General features: G+C 39.9%; 1 pseudogene; it reads right to left on the bottom strand.

Moving 5' to 3' along the window:
* Nucleotides 1-3,549: 3,549 nt before the first annotated feature.
* Nucleotides 3,550-4,140, bottom strand: LOC125136934 (60S ribosomal protein L19-like; annotated as a pseudogene).
* Nucleotides 4,141-15,049: the final 10,909 nt, after the last annotated feature.

Below are 15,049 nucleotides of genomic sequence, written 5' to 3'. Positions count from 1 at the left end.
AGCTGCACTACTCATGTGCATAAAAAATTTTAAATTAAAAATATTTGTCAATAAAACAGGCCGAAATATATCTTGTTTCGATTTGCATTTTCTTATTAGGGAAGCCAAACTCTTCTAATTTTACCAACTACTGTGTTTTTCTTTCTTTTTAAATAAACTGTTGCTTGTGCACTTTACTTATTGGGTTCATATTTTCCTCAGTTACCTATTTGGAAAATACTTCATATACATTAGAGACAATTACTCATTGTCATATATGATACAATTAATTTTTCCCAGTTTGTCAAATACATTTGAATTTTGTTTATGGTTTCTTCCTTTCTTTTATGCTAAAGAAGTAGTTCCTCACCTTGAGATCAGATAAATACTTATTAATAGTTCTCTACAGTTCTTTTGGAGTAATGTAAAATCTACCTGTTAACTTTATTTTACTTTACAACATGAATAAAATCTCATGTCTTTTGGTTTTTTTTCCTTTTTATTTTTTGTCTTTTTGTCTCTTTAGGGCCACAGCACATGGATATTCCCAGGCTAGTGGTCTAGTCAGAGCTGTAGCTGCCCACCTACAGCACAGCCACAGCAATACCAGATCTGAGCCGCATCTGGGACCTACACCACAGCTCACATCAATGCTGGATCCTTAACCCACTGAGCGAGGCCAGGGATTGAACCCACAGCCTCATGGTTCCTAGTCGGATTCGTTTCCACTGAGCCACAATGGGAACTCCTCATGTGTTTTCACTTGTCCACTCAGCATGATTTTATTACCTTTCTATCTTCAAGTGATTTGAAATGTCATCTTTGTCTTGCACTATATTATTATATATACTGGGATCAAATTCAGAGTTTGCATGATCACTTAATTTAATATACCAGTTTATTCTTGAATTAATGCCATACTACTTTAGTATGTAGCACTAATTTTAATACCTGGTGGTACTAGATTTCTCATTTCATTTTCTTCTTTTTCTCCTTTCTTATAGGAAAGGGTTTTCTTTTTTAATGATTTTTGTTTTTTCCATACTAGTTGGTTTACAGTGTTCTGTCAATTTTCTACTGTACAGCAAAGTGACCCAGTCACACACAAACACATATATATACATTCTTTTTCTCACATTATGCTCCATCATGTTCCATAAAAAGTGATTTAGATATAGTTCCCTGTGCTATACACAAATGCAATAGTTTGCATCTATTAACCTATTAACCCCAGATTACCAGTCCATCCCACCCCCTCTCCTTCCCCCTTGGCAACCCACAAGTCTATTCTCCAAGTCCATGAGTTTCCTTTCTGTGGAAAGGTTCATTTGTGCCGTATATTAGATTCTATATATAAGTGACATCATATGGTATTTATATTTCCCTTTCTAACTTAACTTACTTCACTTGGTGTGAGAGTCTCTTAATATGAAGTATTTACTTACTTCACTTAGTATGAGAGTCTCCAGTTCCATCCATGTTGCTGCAAATGGCATTATTTTGTTCTTTTTTATGGCTGAGTAGTATTCCACTGTGTATTTCTACCACATCTTCCTAATCTAATCATCTGTCAATGGACATTTAGCCTGTTTCCATGTCTTGGCTATTGTGAATAGTACTGCAGTGAACATATGGGTGCATGTTTCTTTTCAAGGAAAGTTTTGTCCAGATATCTGCCCAAGAGTGGGTTTGCTAGATCATATAGTACTTCTGTATTTAGTTTTCTGAGGTACCTCTATACTATTTTCCATAGTAGTTGTATGGTATTGATTCTTCTAATCCATGAGCATTGTTATAGCTTTCTATTTATTTATGTTGTCTTCAATTTCTATCCTCAGTGTCTTATAGTTTTCAGAGAACAAGTCTTTCACCTTCTTGGTTAAATTTATTCCTAGGTATTTTATTATTTTTGATGCAATCGTAAATGGGATTTATAATTTCCTTTATTCTCTTTCTGATTGTTATTTGTATATAGAAATGCAACAGATTTCTATATATCAATTTTGTATCCTGCAACTTTATTGAATTAATTTATTAGTACTAAGAGTTTTTTGGTGGGATCTTTGGGGTTTTCTATATATATAGTATCATGTCATCTGCAAATAGCAATGCTTTTATTTCTTCTTTCTAATTTGGGTAACTTTTATTTGTTTTTCTTGACTAATTGCTGTGGCTCGGACTTCCAATACTATATTGAATAAAAATGGTGAAAGTGAATATCCTTGTCATGTTCCTGATTTTAAATGAAATGCTTTAAGTTTTTCACCATTGAGCATAATGTGAGCTATGGGTTTATCATAGATGGCTTTCATTATGCTGAGATACCCACTTTGTATCTACTTCATTGAGAGTTTTTATCATAAAAGGATGTTGACTTTTTAAAAATTTATTTTTTATTGAAGTATAATTGATTTACAATGCTGTGTTAGCTTCAGATGGACCACAAAGTGATTAAGTTATATATATGTGTGTGCATGTGTGTATACATATGTATATATACTTTTCAGATTTGTTTTCCATATAGATTATTATAAAATATTGAGTATAATTCTATGCTTTACAGTAGGCCCTTGTTGTTTTTCTATTTATATATAATAGTGTGTGTATGTTACTTCCAAATTCCTAATTTATCCCTCCTCCCCACCTTCCCCTTTGGTAACCATAGATTGTTCCTATTTTATAAATAGGTTTATTTGTATCATTTTAAAGATTCTATACATAACTGATATCTTATGATATCTGTCTGACTTAGCTCACTTGGTATGATAATTTTTAGGTCCATCCATATTGCTGCAAATGGCACTGTTTTTCTTTTTTATGACTGAGTAGTATTCCATTGTGTGTATATGTGTGTGTGTGTGTGTGTGTGTGTGCATTTGTGTGTATACACAGTTTCTTTATCCATTTATCATTTAGGTTGCTTCCATGTCTTTCCTATTATAAATAGTGCTGCTGTGAACACTGGGATGCATCTATCTTTTCAAATTAGAGTTTTTGTCTTTTCCAGATAAATGCCCAGAAGTACGATTGCAGGATCATATGGTTTTTTTAAGGAACCTCCATACTGTTCTCCATTGTGGCTGTACCAATTTACATTCCCACGAACAATTTAGGGGGGTTCCCTTTTCTCCACACCCTCTCCAGCATTTATTATTTGTAGATTTATTAATGATAGCCATTCTTACTGGAGTGAGGTAATACCTCATTATAGTTTTGATTTGCATTTCGCTAATAATTAGTGTTGTTGAGCATCTTTTCATGTACCTGTCAACCATTTGTATTTCTTCATTAATATCTATTTAGATTTTCTATCCATTTTTGTATTGGATTGTTTGTTTTCTTCATATTGAGTTACATGAGCTCTTAGTATATTTTGGAAATTAAGCCCTTGTTGGTTGCATTGTTTATAAATATTTTCTACCATTTCAGAGGTTGTGTTTTCATTTTATTTATGATTTCCCTTTGCTGTTCAAAAGCTTTTGCTTTTTTTTCCCCCAAGGCTTGTTTTTATTGAATGAGTGATCTATGGAATTGCTGAGGCTACTATGTACAGAGAAGAGGGGAAGAACTTTATTTCTTGGTCTCTCCCTTCTTGGACAGAGTCTTGATGATTTCCTCCTTCTTGGCCTAGAGCAGCTCTTCAGGGCACTTGCATGCTTCCTTGATCTTAGACCTGCAGGCCTCAGCCTGGTCAACCAGAAGCTTGTGAGATTTGTCTGCTTTCAGCTTATGGATATGTTCCATGACAATTCACTTGTTTTCGAACACATTACCCTTCACTTTCAGGTACAGGCTGTGATACATGTAGTGGTCAATCTTCTTAGATTCATGATATCTTCTGAGCAGCCAGCAGAGAATTCTCATCCTCCTCATCCAAGTTACCTTCTCGGGCATTCGAGCATTGGCAGTACGCTTCCACTTACCTATGCCTATATGCCTGTCCTCCCATGGGCCAAGGTGTTTTTCTGGCATCAAGCCCAGGAATGGACGGTCACAGGCTTCAGGATGATCAACCTATCTTTGATCAGCTTCTGGATCTGCTGATGGGAATTGGCATTGGTGATTTCATTAGTCTCATTGAGGTCCAACCACCTTTCTTTTTGTCACAGTGGAGGACACTGGAGGCAACCTCTTCTGAAGCCTGAGCATACTCATGGCTGCAGCTGCAGTGGCAAAAGGAAAGCAAAGGCTTTTATGTTTAATTGGGTTCCATGTGTTTATTTTTGCTTTTATTTCTATTGCTCTAGGAGATAGATCTAAAAAAAAAATGTTGCTGTGACTTATGTCAAAGAGGGTTCTGCCTATGTTTTCCTCTAGCAGTTTTATTGAATCTGGTCTTACATTTACATCTTTAATCCATTTTGTGTTTATTTTTACATATGGTGTTAGAAGATGTTCTAATTTCTTTCTTTTACATGTAGCTGTCCAGTTTTTCCACTTATTGAAGAAACTGTGTTTTCTCCATTGTATATTCTTCTTCTTCTTCTGTTTTTTTTTTTTTTTTGGGCCGCACTCACAGCATATGGAGGTTCCCAGGCTAGGGGTCTAATCAGAGCTGTAGCTGCTGGCCTACACCAGAGCCACAGCAATGTGGGATCCGAGCTGAGTCTGCGACCTGCACCACAGCTCACACCAATGCTGGATCCTTAACCCACTGAGCAAGGCCAGGGATCAAACCCGCAACCTCATGGTTCCTAGTCAGATTTGTTAACCACTGAGCCATGACGGGAACTCCTCCATTTTATATTCTTAAGACTAGTGTTTTCTTATTGATTTTCTGTCTGGATGATTGATCTTTTGATGAGCAGGATAGATTTGTTCTTATTGCCATTTTGTTAATTATTTTCTGGTAGTTTTGTAGTCTTCTTGTTTCTGTCTTCTGCTCTTAGTTTCTTCTCTTGATAGATTCCTTTAGTATTATGTTTGGATTCCTTACTCATTATTTTTCATGTAGCCATTGTAAATTTTTAGTTTGTGGTTACCATGAGATTCATATATATTGACCAGTATGTATAGCTGTCTCTACATACTGATAGACATACATACTTTAGGCTGATAGTAGCTTAAATTTAAAGGCATTATAAAAGTGATAGGGATGGAGCAGACACAGGTATTTTTAGAAGTCCCAATAAAGGACCACAGATAAGGAGGGAAAATTAGGGGACATTGGGAGATCACTATAAGTAAATAAATTGCTCAAAAAGCCATCAGAACAAGGCAGGTTTGCTTCATTACTGGAGGCTTGAGAATTGCCTCAGGTTGTTGGGTGGGGGAATGGCATTAGGCCTGTATTCATATTCAGACCAAGGGCCAGAGTTTGAGGACCACCTTTCTGTTGATTTGAATATACACCTTACCTGATACTAAGGAGGAGCTACTACTCCCAGAAAGGAAGAGGTGGTCTTTTCCAACCCCCACTCCCCTTGGCTGATAAAAACTGTAGCCCACCGGATCCTCAGGGCACAGCTTCTGTGCCTGCCTGCTTGTATTTCTCACAAGTATCCTATCCAATAAATCTATTTCTTGCCTATGACTTTGTCTCTCACTGAATTCCTTCTTCGTGGAGACATGAAGAACCTGAACCTCAGTAAGTCCAGATATCGGGTGAGTGAAAACATGGGTTCAAGTCCCAGTCTGGGTTTAGGCTGGGTTCGAGTCCTAGCATGTGAGTTCAAGTCCCAATCTGTATTCTGGCTAGGTTCAGGCCGTTAATACTGTCAGTTTCAAAAACACTACATTTTTCACTGCCCCCACCACCAGGTTTTATGTTTTTGATGCCGTATTTTACATCTTTTCATTTTGTCTATCCCTTGTTATAGTCGTAGTTGATTGTATTACTTTTGTCTTTTAACTGTCATACTAGCTTTTCAGTGTCTGATCCACTGCCTTTACTATATGTTTGCCTTTACCAGTGAGATTTTTTTCTTTCATTCTAATTTCTTACTTCTTTTGCATTTAAAGAAGACCCTTTAACATTTCCTGTAAGGGGAGTTCCCTTCGTGGCTCAGCAGTTAATGAACCTGACTAGGATCCGTTAGGATACAGGTTCAATCCCTGGCCTTGCTCCATGGATTAAGGATCCAGTGAGCTGTGGTGTAGGTTGCAGACGCAGCTTGGATCCTGCATTGCTGTGCCTGTGCTGTAGGCCAGCAGCGATAGCTCCAATTCAACTCATAGCATGGGAACCTCCATATGCTGTGGGTGAGGCCCTGGAAAAAAAAATCCTGTAAGACCAATTTAGTGATGATTGTTTTATCAACTCCTTTAGTTTTTGCTTGTCCAGGAAACTATTTTTCTGTCATTTACTTATGAATGATAACCTTGCCAGACAGAGTATTCTAGGTTGTAAGTTTTTTTCCTTTTAGCACTTTAAAATATATCCTGCCGCTCCCTTCTAGCTTATAAAGTTTCTGTTGAAAAAGCAGCTGATAGTCTTAATGGGGTTTCCTTTGTATGTAATTAGATGTTTTTCTCTTGCTTCCTTTTGATATTTTCTCTCTCTCTCTCTCTTTTTTTTTTTTTTTTTTTTGCTTTTTAGGGCTGCACCCATGGCATGTGGACATTTCTAGGCTAGGGGTCAAATTGGAGCTATAGCTGCCAGCCTATATCACAGCTCACCATAACACTGGATCCTCAACCCACTGAGCAAGGCCAGGGATCAAACCCTCATCTTCATGGTTCCTAGTCAGGTTGATTAACCACTGAACCACTAAAGGAACTCCCTCTCTCTTATCTTAATTTTTGCCATTTTAGTTATAATACATCTTGGTGTGGATATCGTTGGGTTCCTCTTGTTTGGGATTCACTGTACTTCCTGTTGTCCCAGAGATCCCTTAAATTCTCCTCATTTAAAACAATTCTGGAGTTCCCGTCGTGGCGCAGTGGTTGACGAATCTGACTAGGAACCATGAGGTTGCGGGTTCGGTCCCTGCCCTTGCTCAGTGGGTTAACGATCCGGCGTTGCCGTGAGCTGTGGTGTAGGTTGCAGACGCGGCTCGGATCCCGCATTGCTGTGGCTCTGGCGTAGGCTGGCAGCTACAGCTCGGATTAGACCCCTAGCCTGGGAACCTCCATATGCCGCGGGAGTGGCCCAAGAAATGGCAAAAAACAACAACAACAACAACAAAAATTTTTGCTGTTCTGATTAGGTGATTTCCATTATTCTGTTTTCCAGCTTGCCTATCTCTTCTTCTGCAAAATCTAAACTTCTGTTGATTCCCTATAATGTATTTTTAATATCAGTGATTGTATTCTTTATCTCTGATTGGTTCTTACTTATATTTTCTTTCTTTCTTTTTTTTTTTTTTTGTCTTTTTAGGGCTGCACCTGAGGCATATGGAGGTTCCCAGGTTAAGGGTCGAATCAGAGCTGTAGCCGCTGGCCTATGCCACAGCCGCTGTGTCTGCAACCTACACCACAGCTCACTGCAATGCTGGATCCTTAATCCACTGAGTGAGGCCAGGAATCAAACCCACAACCTCATGGATGCTAGTCAGATTTGTTTCCGCTGAGCCACTACGGGAACTACTTTACTTTTATTTTCTGTGTCTCTGTTGAAGTTTCCACTGGATTCTGCCATTCTTCTCCCAAGTTTAGTGAGCATACTTATGACTATTTCTTTGAACTCTTTATCAGTTAAACTACTTATCTCTATTTCATTAGGGCTTTTTTTCTGGCTTTTATTTTGTACTTTTGTTTGGAACATATTCCTCTAACTCTTAATTTTGTTTAATTTTTTTGTTTCTATTAATTAAGTGAAACAACTACCTCTCCTGGTCTTGAAGGAATAGACTTGTATAAGAGTGACCCTATATGAACTGCTTGCCACCTGGTGGCTTTAGCAGACCAGCTGGATCTGGAGTGGATGCAACCCAGGGAAGTGCCCTGCACCCAAAGCTGACTTTGTAGGATGTCTGGAGCTGAAGCAGGCATGGAGGGAACCCTGGGGGATCTAAAGAATGGCATTTGCCAGCACCTCTAACCCCAGAGAAGGCTCCAACTGTTCTCTTCCTGTTTAACAGAAACTTTAGGTTTAGTAAATTAAACTGTTTACAATATAGTTTAGGTGTCCTTAATTTCTTTTTTTTTTCTTTTTAGGGGCACACTGAGGCATATGGAAGTTCCCAGGCTAGGAGTCAAATCAGAGCTGCAGCTGCCAGCCTATACCACAACCACAGCAATGTGGATCTATGCCAGATCCTTAACCCACTGAGTGAGGCCAGGGATTGAACCCTCATGGATACTAGTTGGAGTCTTAACCTGCTGAGCCACAATGGGACCCTTAGGTGCCCTCTACTTTTTTTTTTTTTTTGCTGTGTCACAGGATGGGCAAGTTTGTGTTAGGCCCCTCAGCAATGTCCCTCCCTACTGCAGGTTGCTGTGTGAGGGGTGTGTTCCCATGGATTAAGTGTCTCTGTATTTTCTTACTGGTTACTGTGTGGTTCTTCTACATGCAGTAGCTCTTCAAGCAGCCCTTAAGTCTTCTTCAGGGCTTGCATGTCCCTGGGAGTAGGTGAGCTCAGGGTCCACCTAGCTGCCATCTCAGACCCCTGCTGGGAATCTGTACTTTCAAGTGTCCTAGGTACATGCTGTGATCCAGTAATATTGGGAAACACTGCTCTAAATTAGTGCTATAATTTGGTCACATATCAGTAGGTCTTTCTGACTCACTTCACAGTTGAGCTTGCCTGAAGAGATGTATGCTAAGTTCTAGGGCTAACTCCAGGCAAAGCAATTTCTCTATTACCCCTCTACCCTCAGAACCCAAACATCTCTAGCTGGGAAGCTAGCTCCTTGCCCTTTCCTAGACCAAATCTAACCTGTGAAGCCCTTGGTTCCAAGGACTGCTGTGTTGGTTTAAAGCTATTGTTTGTTAAGAATTTACCATGTGTCAGGCATGTTACAATTCATCCCTTCTTTTCATCCTTACCACAATCCTATGAAGTAGATTCTTATATTCTTCACATTTTACAGAAGAAGATCAAAGAGGCCAGAAAATATTTGAGGGCAAACATCTGATAAGTGGTTGGGCTGAAGGCCCAACCCAGGCCCCGCTAACTTCAAGCCTGGCCACCATCCTGCTGTGCGCTCTTGAGGCCTGCCTGCACTGGTACCTTTGCACTCAGCATCCTATCTGTGGAAGTCCTGTGCCCTGAATGCAGACTCCAGAGGCCAGAGTGGATGGATAAGGAATTCTGAGGGAAGGATACAAAGCTGGGCCTGGGCACCTGTAGAATTCAGAGGAAATCCCAGGGAGATCAATGCCCTCTGTGTTTGAAATTCAGTCAGCTTAGGTAACACGCTCTGGGGATTAATGTAAATCTCTCCCTAAGAGGAACTCAAACATGCAGAGAAGTGATTTCTCATCTTCTGAATGTCCACAAAATTCCAAATCTCTACCATTCATTTGTGTGACTTAACAGTTATAACAGGTCTCATAGGTTAATTCTTAGCTATTTGCCTTTTCTCCTTAACTAGTGTATAAAGCCTTAGGGAAATCAACATTTCAGAGAGAATGGGCATTAAACTAAAACAGACGTAGTTTGAATCCTCTGCCCTTCCTAGCTGTGTGATATTCGGCAATTTTTACTTAAACTTTCTAAGTGTTAGCCTTCTCGTTTGTTAAATGGGAACATAAATACTACCTACCTTATGAGATTGTTTTGAGGATTAAATGAAATAGTGCAGATAAATGGCTAATAATCAATTGCTGAATGAATGGTAATCATAGCCTCCTCTCCTCCCCCCTCCTCCTCATCATCTGAGAGCAAACACCTTCATGTGCTTTTGTGTTTCAGGTAGGCGTATAAGCATTATTGTTTTTCAGTGTTAAGGGGCATTTTTCCAAAGACATAAATGCCTAAAGTCAAGAAGCATTCTCCAAAAAAGAGTGTTTTATGAAAGAATAAATGTAATGTCGTGTCAGAATAATTTTAAGGTAAAAAAAAAAAACGCTAAAGAAGCTGTCAATAATTTTCTCTCTTGACTGGTATTTTCGTCTGAGATAGGGTGGGAAGGGTGGAGGGAAGGGATGGGGTCAGGCTGACGTAAGTCTGCAGATATGAGCAATAGCAGTATAGAGGACATGCAGAGACCCCCGTGCTTGGAGGGCAGGAAGTGAATCTGCCGAGGGGAGGCATGTAGGGATCTACGGAACATGTCTGATCACCTGGGTTCCTATAACTGTGTGGAGAACTCACGTAAGTTTCTTCGTTTGTAAAACAGGGATAAAATCATTGTCACGGAGTTGGTGTGGAAATGAAGCGCTACATGGCCAGTCAAATGCTTCGTTAACTATAAAAGTCAATGTCATCCTAGGGTAGAAGTTCTTAGTAAGCTCTGGCTGGTAGATGGAAGAGTATGTGGGAGCAGGATGAGGAAGCTTATGGTCTGGACATGGGCAGAACCATGAAGGAGAGATTAGTGAGCAAAACTGCCAGAATGTGGATTGGGGGGGGGGGGGGGCAGATTAGAGCTGTAAAAAGAAGAGAGAAAAGGGGAAAATGCAGGAATCCTAGTACTTTGACAACACTGGCAATCCCTCAGACGCTGTATGAACTATTTGGAGAAGGTTGTTTCCTGGCTGTAATTCCCAGCGAAGGAGGGGATTGGACACTGGAGAAGACCATTTTTTTCCCCAGTGAGGCTTATGAGATCAAGCCATGAGATACGTGAAAGAAGCACCTTGTCTCTGTACACAAAAGACAGAGCCTATATTTTTATAAAAGCCACTAATGCAATGTGCATCACTAGAGTGTTAGTTGATGTGGGTCTGCAGGACAGTGTAAGACATTTCTGGTAACTTTCCATGATATGAACAAAGAACTTGAAAATGTCAAATACATTTATAAGAAGTAGAAAAAAAACAGTCGTTTAAAAAAAAATCCTAGGAGTTCCCGTTGTGGCACAGAGGTTAACAAATCCGACTAGGAACCATGAGGTGGCGGGTTCCATCCCTGGCCTTGCTCAGTGGGTTAAGGATCCAGTGTTGCTGTGAGCTGTGGTGTAGGTTGCAGACACAGCTCGGATCCCGTGTTGCTGTGGCTCTGGTGTAGGCCGGTGGCTGCAGCTCCGATTAGACCCCTAGCCTGGGAACCTCCATATGCCGCAGGAGTGGCCCTAGAAAAAGGCAAAAAGACCAAAAAAAAAAAATCTAAATTCTATGGAATCAGACAGTCTCATTAGAATCTGGGGCCCCTTAAGCCATGTCCGTCTATACCATATCTCCATTTTGACCTTATTTCTGGGGATATTACACTGTTTGACCTGTTATTAATATTATCTTATTCTGTGCTGGGAGAGGTAAGGAAGCTGCCTTTCCAGTACTGCATTTGAGTCATTTGTGAAATTGTATATTACAATTTCCCACCATTTCTAACAGTTCTTTAACATTTTCTTTCTCAACTGGGTGTTCACACTCATGCCAGTGACCTCGAGGCGCTAGTTACTTTTCTAGCACAAGAGAGAATTGCTTCCATCGGAATTGGTGCTGAGGACAGGAATGTATATTCTTCATATTGTTTGGTTTCAATGGATAGAAAATTAGAAACTCAAGATATGTGAGAGATTTGTGTGGAATTTAAGTACTTTCAAGCAGCAGTAGACAGGACAAAAAGTTACTTTGCGAATGTCACAGACCAAGACTGAACAAAGTAAGGATGACTTATAAGGAGCTGACTGCACATACCGGGTGCCCAGGTGGTTCATTTCAACTGCGGGTCAGAGTAACCTTGTCCTGTGGTCTGTGTGCCCAGGTATCAGGTTGGGTCTACCTTTCTGCTTCTGTCCTTGGTCACCTTACTAGAGGCTCCAGTCAAAAACATGTCAGTAAAGTATAAAGTAATGTAAATATACATACAGGTGCTCATTGTCTAGACAAGACCTTGGCAAAAATTCATTTACTAATACCCGGGCTCTACAGGACAAACAGGCCTCAGTTTACACAACAAATAAGAAAAGCATAACAAGGTTAACAGCAGAGAAAGGAAGGAATTATCAGGTGGAGAGATGACTCTGGGTTGGAACATTCACTCTGCCACATGCATGTGGGTGATCTTACCAAAAATTGCCTCTCCGAGCCTCATTTTCCCCATCTATAAAGCAGAGATGACTACTGGGATGTTAAGAGGGTTAAATGAAATAACAGTGAACCAACCTGTGCAGGGCTGCCTATTGTGGTACAGGGGCCAGAAGGATTACATAAATATTAGGTTCATTTTTATTTCTACAAAAGACATGATCCTGAAGAGCTCTACTCAAATTCAGCTTTTGAGTATCAAATTCTATTTTATGAACCTTGTTTTGTGCAGCTGGGATAACCCCTAATATATTGCATTAGTAATACCACCTTCCCAATTCATTGCCATCAAATAAATGTGTTATTGCAGGTGCAATGACTCTTTCCCTTCTCTTTTATTAATTCCATAGTTTGGGATTTTATCTCTCAGATCCTCTTAAAACAGAGCAATTTATATCCACATAATATGAAGAACAAGCCTGATCCTGTTATACTTTGGAGCTGGGAAGAGCATCCCGGGACCTAAATCCTCCCACTTGGCCTCAGGCTGAGAAGAGAGTAACAACCCTAAACCAATGTGGCCAAAAAAATAAAACCCTAAAAATAGAGTTGCCGTATTATCCAGCAACGCCATTCCTGGACATATATCCAGAGAAAACTCTAATACTCTAATTCAAAAAGATATATGTACCCCAATGTTCATAGCAACATTATTTACAGCAGCCAAGACATGGAAGCAATCTAAATGTCCATTGGCAGATGAATGGATTAAAAACTGGTGTGTGTGTGTATAATATATATGATATCACTTATATGTGGAATCAAAAAATGACACAAATGAACTTATTTACAAAACAGAAATAGACTCAGACATAGAAAATAAATTTATGGTTACCAAAGGGGAAAGGGGGGTGGGTAAATGAGAACTTTGGGATTAACAGATACCCAAAAAAGCTATAGAGATCTTTTGGATGGTGACAGTGGTTGAAAGAGTTGAGGGAATGAATAGCCTTTAAAAATTTACTTCAAGTACTTTGTGATTTAAATCTAAGAAAATGAAAACACATCTTCAAATATTTTTAATATTCTTGAATATTTTTAATATAGAAGAATTCCTTCTGGGAATGGGAGAAATTGCATATAGAGCTTCTTCCACCAGGCCCTGTGGTAGATAAGTCTTTTTTGGACATTTTCTATCTCATGTATCCTCATACTGACTTTCCAAGACTCAGATTACAATCCATATTTTATAGAGGAAACTGTTGCTCAAAGAAGTGATGCAGTGTCCTCCAGGTTGCACGGCTAAGAACTGGTGGGTTTGGGATTTGAATCCACGTTTTTGTGGATTTATGTATTTTCCACCATCAGATCTGCCAGCCATCTAAGAAATAGCCATGATTCTCAGAAGCAGAAAAATTTTCAACTGCAAGCTACTGACTCACAATAACAAGAAAAGGAAAAAATAAAAAACCACTATCAAGTAAAAAGCAACTGTCATCATTTTCAGAAACAAATATGGAGTCCCCACTGTGGCTCAGGGGAAATGAATCTGACTAGCATCCAAGACACCGTGGGTTCCATCCCTGGCTTTGCTCAGTGGGTCAGGGATCCCATGTTGCTGTGGCTGTGGTGTAGGCTGACAGCCATGGCTCTGATTTAAACCCTAGCATGGGAACTTCCACATGCAGGGGTGTGGCCCTAAAAAGCAAAAAATAAAAAAAATTTAAAAACCCAAAGATAAAAATATACATGACAGCCAGATGTAATATGTGATCCTGGATTGGCTCCTAAACTGGCTCCTAAAAAATATTTCCTTATGACATGAAAGACTAATGGAACAATGGATGAAATTTGAATAAAGTCCACTGATTAAATAATAGTAATATATTGATGTTAATTTCTGGGTTTTGATAATTGTGCTGTGGTTATATGAGAGGATGTCCTTATTTTTACTGAGGTTAAAAAGACATCGTGTTTCTTATCCTTAAAAGTATTAGATAACTCATTAGATTATCTATTCCACGAGGCAGACAAAACTCGGGGACTAAGGGTGAAGGATATATGGCAATTCTTTGTACTATTTTTATAACTTCACTAACTCTGAAGTTACCTCAAAATATTTTCAATTTTAAAAATGTTCCAGGAAACATCCAGAACAGCTATCCAGGTAAAACTCCAGCTATGCAGATAAAGCTCTGCAAAAATATTGCTTAGGTTCTGTTTTTTTTATTCTTTTCTCTTTCCCTTCTCTCCAGGAAAACTAAAATTAAAAAATGATTTGGCTCCACTGAATGGGCTGCTATTGCTGAAAAGCAACACAAATTCTACACGGAGGCAAGCCTTCTGCAGGAGTAACCTGTTCCCCTTGGGGCACCAGGTAGGACCCATGCAGGAGACACCAAAAACTCCTTCTCCTGTGAAGGTGGATTTGGGGTGGGTGGTTTTTCTCCAGAGAAGCATTTACTCGTTGTCAGCATATGAAGTGTCTCTGCATCTCCACCAATGTAAGAGCAGCCGGGCATCTTGGTCCAGAATCCAAGAAGCAGGACAGCACGTAGTGAATATGGAGCGCCGGGCACCCTGCGGTGAGAAAGTACAGTACGAGGGAGAGAAAGGTCAGGAAGCTGCGCTTTTGATGAAGCCAGAGGAGTTTCGCCGGCTAGCAGAGCCCCTCTCTGGAAACACATTTTATGCAGAGAGCATAGGAAACCCACATTCAACAGAGAGCGATCATAAACAGTGAGGCGTAAAATAACAGGTAGAACTGGATGTCTGGGCTTATGTAATATTTTATGTAATGGAACATCTAGGAGCCCACAATTCAAGCAACCCCAGCTCCCCACAGGCTGAACTCCCGCTGTGCAATCTTGCACAAAAGCAAATCCTGCCTGCAGCCCACCCCCAGGCTCCCAGCAACCTGGGATCCCTGTTTCCAAGCCGCGTGCGTTAAAGACCTTGAGTCCCAGCGGTCAGGGGAGGTAGGTTGTTGTAACTATAATAGAAGCAGCGATTTCTCTGCCCTCTCTTTCCTTATTGCCTTGCACAATACGGTGT

This window comes from Phacochoerus africanus, chromosome 9 (genome assembly GCF_016906955.1).
Source record: "Phacochoerus africanus isolate WHEZ1 chromosome 9, ROS_Pafr_v1, whole genome shotgun sequence".
NCBI lineage: Eukaryota > Metazoa > Chordata > Mammalia > Artiodactyla > Suidae > Phacochoerus > Phacochoerus africanus.
This window is presented reverse-complemented; position numbering and strand designations above follow the sequence as displayed.